The following is a 6008-nucleotide window of genomic DNA, read 5'->3' on the forward strand; positions in this document are numbered from 1 at the left end:
GTCGAATGAGAGTAAGTATTGCGATTTCAAGTAAATCTGATATTGGATTATAATATATTGATTTTATTTGAACCTGCATGGATCGCGAGAATCGAACATGGCTTCAGTTGCGTAGCATCTCACTGATAGCACGCAGATTCTTATGCAGGTTTTACAGATTGACGTCAAATCTTTTAAAATTTTGAGTAACGTGTAACGATTGAACGTTTGTGTAAGAAAAGTTATTTATTTTCGCGAAAGAAAGTGGATAGACCATGTCCCACTCTTGATAATAAATGTGAATAAACCGATAATTGTTTTATTCTATTTTGAAAAATGATGTAATTGAGATTTAACAATTAATTAATGACAAAGAAATACTCATTTATTGTTTTTTGTGTGTTGTATATTTTTGTACATTCATGTCTTTTATTTTTACTTTCCGACATATTCTATTCCATTCTGCAATATTCGTTAAGTATTATTTACTAGCAGATTAACCTGGCGTTTCTCGGCCGAAAAATAACAGCAGCAAAAGTTAAGATTGTTAGTTTATTTCGTGCTTTTAAATTTTCTACTGTATTATATTATAGTATTTGATTTATATTTACAAAGGTTATCTTATGTAAGAGTTTATCACATCAAGTGCCCAATCTAACACATTTAAAAAGTTTTTAATACTGTTAAATTGTATAAAAAAGGAATAAAAAAAATTTTTAATGTGTGAAGTTGGTCATAAGTTGGTGTTCGGTGTGATGAACTATTAGAAATAAAACCTGATATTCAGTTTTATAGCCGATCTTACCTGTTTTTACTAGATGCAATAATTAGGTTTAATTAAAGTAATTTTAAAAGGGTCTAAAAACATGTTCGATTTCTGCAAATACGCAGATACCGCATTCAAAATTTTACAGTATAAACCGATGTTCAGAATGAAACATAAACTTTTCAATCTTTGTTTCTAGAGAAATTTTCATAATTTTACTAGTTTTCGTTTTCATGAAGAACTTAACTGTGTACCGAATTTCAACTTTCAAATGTTAACCGTCTGTGCTTTGCGCTTATCATTATTATTATCGTATTTATAAACATCAACGTATTTATTCGTATTTTAGTGTTCGATATATTAAAACGTATTTCCTTCAGAATTTGTAAAAATTTTACGTTAAATTACGTTAACAATAATAATTGTTTGTATTGTATATTTTTTCCTATTACTTCTTTTGTAGTTAATCATTCCAATTAAAATTTTTAATGCAAAATGTCTTTCCATCGAAAATAAATGCATTTCACACCTGTCTGTATTACAGTAAGTGATACGTGTGATATTTGTATTGTTGAGGAACGTTTATTTACTATATTCATCGTATGATATTGCGAATTTTATTGGCCTAACGGGGTTACTCACATATATCTCTATAACGCAGGCATAAAAACAAATGACGAATCCAAATTGTCTTGCTTCAAGTTATTAAGTTTACAATATTTTTAAATCTGTTGATTCAATTCTTATTTTAAAAAATTTCACATTATAAACTTATTTCAACGATTGTAAATGGAACTCATTTTAAAATATGTATTTAAAAATTTTCATACATATTATATTGTGTTCGTTTAGTTTTTGTTTAAAATTTCTTATGTGCCCGATCTTAATTTTTCTAATGCTATTTGGAATATTTCAGACTAACTTTTTAGGATTATGTCGCTGGAGAAATGCATTCGCGAGTCGCTCAGACAGCTGGCCATGTGAAGTTGTCCGGGTTTTTGTACGTTTGTAACGCTTAAACAGGGGCNATATTCTGTTCGTTTAGTTTCTGTTTAAAATTTATTATGTGCCCGATCTTAATTTTTCTAATGCTATTTGGAATATTTCAGACTAACTTTTTAGGATTATGTCGCTGGAGAAATGCATTCGCGAGTCGCTCAGACAGCTGGCCATGTGAAGTTGTCCGGGTTTTTGTACGTTTGTAACGCTTAAGCAGGGGCCAGTTTTCCTTAGAAAGACTTTTCACGAGGCATCACTGGCAGATCGCCAAACTGTTGCATGTCATAACTGAACTAAACAAACAAACAAGCGCTGTTACACGAATCAGGCCAAGACTGCACTATCGTAAAAACGGGCATAAAACCCTACGCTAGTAAAGCTTTTAATCACGTGACCATGATATTATACGCCCGAGCAGGTCGTAAAACGAGCATAAAAGCGAGTTGAGCGGTGTTCGACTTTCGACGCTAATACGACATGTAAAACGGTACCAACCACCAATCAGAAGTCAGTGAAATGTTGGTCATTGCGTCACTGTGCGAAAATGGCGAAAAACGAGCTTTTGTGTATGTTCTCTCTTTAAAATACTTACTTTAGAATAGATCTGGAAAGATTTATCGAAAACAGCCGAGAGTATTTGTGTATCTATTAGAAGAGGTATCCCGATTATAATAATGGATGCTTAAAACACGCGATTCGGACGGCTAAAAAAATCCTTCAATTTAAAGGAGTATATAGTAAAAGAGCTAAGCTTATAAGTGCTGTATATTATCTTAATAATAAGATAATAGAAGTTAGTATATGAAGGTAAAAATATTATTTTTCGTACATTTGTAATTACAGTACAGAAAAAACTGGTAAATAATAAACATTGTCATTATATGATATATTACGTCTTCAATGTATATATAACTTCGATAGTACTGTCGCCGTAAAAGCTTCGCTAGCCGGACTTCTACAGAAATCGAAACGCAAACAGGTCACGTGATTAAAAGTTTTTACGGCGAACGTTTTTACGCCTGTTTTTACTTTAGTGGAGTCTCAGCCTTAGGCTACGATTACTGTGGATAAGAATTGTGATGAAATCTTGTTGTGACGAGTTTGTCCGAACAAACAAATACCTGTTTTCAAATGCGTGTTTACTTTAGNTCCAATTTGTAGAAATTTTTTTTTCAAGAAAGCTATAAGCAACACGTAAGACAAATATACAATTATATAAAACAATTTATGTTTACTTTTGTGTAAATACAGACATTTCTTTTTAGAGTAAGTCGCTTGTTTGAAGCAGGAATTCTTTATAAATTGTTACCAATAGAAGTTGAAAGATTTAATGAAAAGTCTGAATTCCAAGCGTTATCAGTCGAAGACATTAAAAGTCTTTTGTTATTCACAAGCATTGGATATTTGTTGTCTATAATCGTCTTATCAATCGAAATAATATACACAAAAGTTACAAAAACTCTTACTCGGAATAACTTTTATTAATTGAAAATTTACTAAACTAACGTATTAATATTATATTTATCTTTTTAGAACACTGAAATGAAAAGTTTATACACTTCAATAATTATACTCGACACAACTAAGAGGTCTTCTAATGAATATATATTAAATTGTTATGATATTTAATGTAACACAATTGAGCATTATGAATACCGGTATCTTACTGAGATATCGATGATCATAAAATGAAATCATTTTACGATTTTTAAGAATAGGCAGTAATATTAAAATTTTAATTTCTTTTTTATCGATTTACTTTTTCACATTATACCAGCATTGGAATTTTTGTTATTGATTTCAGATATTATATATATAACTTTGGTATCTGTAAAAATATACATAGTATAAACGGTTAATTATATTGTTACTGTTTCTTATCCTGAAAAATGTTATATACATATCTAATTATAAAATTTAATTAGTTATCGTGTAGTGCATCCGATTGCTAATCATATAGGGTATGTAAAACTTAACGATACGTGGACCGGAGTTATAGGACAAGTTATAAATCAGGTGAGTAAACTGAAAATACAAGTACGTTATGTGTAAAATACTGTAACAATTGTAAAATACTGTAACAAAGGTTCCAAGATGGCGACGTTTCCGGTCGCCATTTTAAATTACTCTAGAGACTGCTCAAAAATGTTATTTCGATCGGAGACCGCGTGACTCCTCGGCAGTAATAGACTAATAAATTAAAATCAAGAAAAATTTACTGACATCAATGATTTTTGTTTTATTCGATCCTAAATTTTTCACTGACTTCATAGATACTTTTTTGTTAGTCGCTGTTCTTTTCTTCCCCGTTTGTGTCGATTCGGCCACTCTTTTAAAGTTTTTTTTTTTTTTTCCCGTATTCGATTTAGTTCTCGGCTTTTCATTTTCGTTGGGTTTTTTTTATTGTTTTCCTTTTTTTTCGTATTCGTCACTGGTGCTGACAGACAGTTTCTGGTTAGAGCCATTCTAGTTTTTTCCTGTCCCTGGATAGATTATAGCTAAATGTTGAGCAAGAATTTGGAATTTCTCTTTGGGTTCTCTAACGGGCCAGCTCATGAATGTTTTATACCTAAATAAGTACAGTACGTTTCGGAGTCTGACAGGTCGCTTGTATAGTGCTTTGGCAAGTGTTTTTTATTCTTTAAATACGCCCATAAACGTCCTACGTTTTGAGTGTTTTCTGCAGTTTCGGGGTTTACAAAATTTTCGAATAGAGTACTGTTCTGTGTTTTATATTTACTCCTTCTATGTCGACTACATGCTTATATCCTTTCCATTCGTTGGTTATTATTGTACTGCCGAAAATTCATATATTTATAAACAGCCTAATTTTAAAGAAATTTCTGATCTATCATTTACCTGACATACGAAACTATTCTTATCCTCCCTGCATATACTGCTGACAACCAATTTTGTAGATTGTAACAAACGCCCTTACTCATACTTTCTTTTGTATATTACAGTTTTGTCAATGTCAACCGTTTTATTCGCCTATTTTATTTTAATAGATGTCAGTTTATTCAAAGCTATTATTCAAAGCATTACTAACCTTATTTGATTAGAGCAGTCAACGCCAGCTTTTTTGGATATACTTGCCTCAAGTGCCGAATTGGTTACTGTACATTCAGAAAAATGGTAGTGCAAAATAAATGACAAAATACAACCCGAAAAAACATGGTTGAATTTACTTTTAAACGGTCCTTCGTAATCTAAACACTGCTGTCAGTTTTCGAACTACTACTGATCGATTTGCGTAATTCCACAGTAAACTACTTGTACCATGTCAAAGCTTACGAATTTGCATATTCGTTCATAACAACATTACACATCCCGTCAATTAACTAATTAAACTTTTACATCACGTCACATTATTACGAAAGAGCGCCCTCTATCACCATTAGCGCGCATGTCTCTGTTTTGAGATTACCGGAAACGTTGCCATCTTGGAACCTAAGGTAACATTAACCGTAAAACTTATCGCTTATCGCTAAAGTATTGATGTAGTTTTTAAAAATGTAACTTACAACTTGAAAATAAAATTATTATTAATCTTTTATTTGCTACAAACCATATTGTAAAATATATTAAAATTTGGGAGTAAATTTACTAAGAGTTTTCCTTTCATAATGAATTTTATATATTTAGGAAGCAGATATCGCTTTTGTACCAACGGGGATCACTTACGATCTCTCTTCTGCGATGCAGTTTTCGTCCACACTTAGATTTTCTGAGCACGTTTTTATCATTACAGTTCCAGATAAGGTTTCTGATTGGAATTCTTTAATGAAGCCTTTTTCCTTGGACGTAAGTCACTGTAACATCTTAATTGATATTATATTCAAATTGAAACTATATTATTTATGTAATTAGGTATGGATCGCTGTATTTTCAACTGTATTAATACTTGGACTGTCTCTGCATATAATTGTTAAAAAGGACTTAATCGTTGCGAAGAATAAGAAACTTTGGACACGTTGTCGTATTTTTTGGGATTTATTTTGCACATTATTTGGTCAAGGTAAAATTTATTAATTATGTTATGTTATAGTGGTTATTAGTTACAATATGTTAATGTTTATAATATTAATAATACCAATTAGGATTTGATATACAGAATATAGAAAGCTTTGCATCCAGATTTATAATAGGAATTTGGTGGTTATCGATTATTGTCTTACTATATGCTTACAGCGGAACGTTAATGTCTTTTATGGCATGTCCTATAACTGAGTCGTATCCTAAAGATTTTCACGAACTTGCTACT

This window comes from Centruroides sculpturatus, unplaced genomic scaffold (assembly GCF_000671375.1).
Source record: "Centruroides sculpturatus isolate CEXI.00-Female unplaced genomic scaffold, Cexi_2.0 scaffold1115, whole genome shotgun sequence".
NCBI lineage: Eukaryota > Metazoa > Arthropoda > Arachnida > Scorpiones > Buthidae > Centruroides > Centruroides sculpturatus.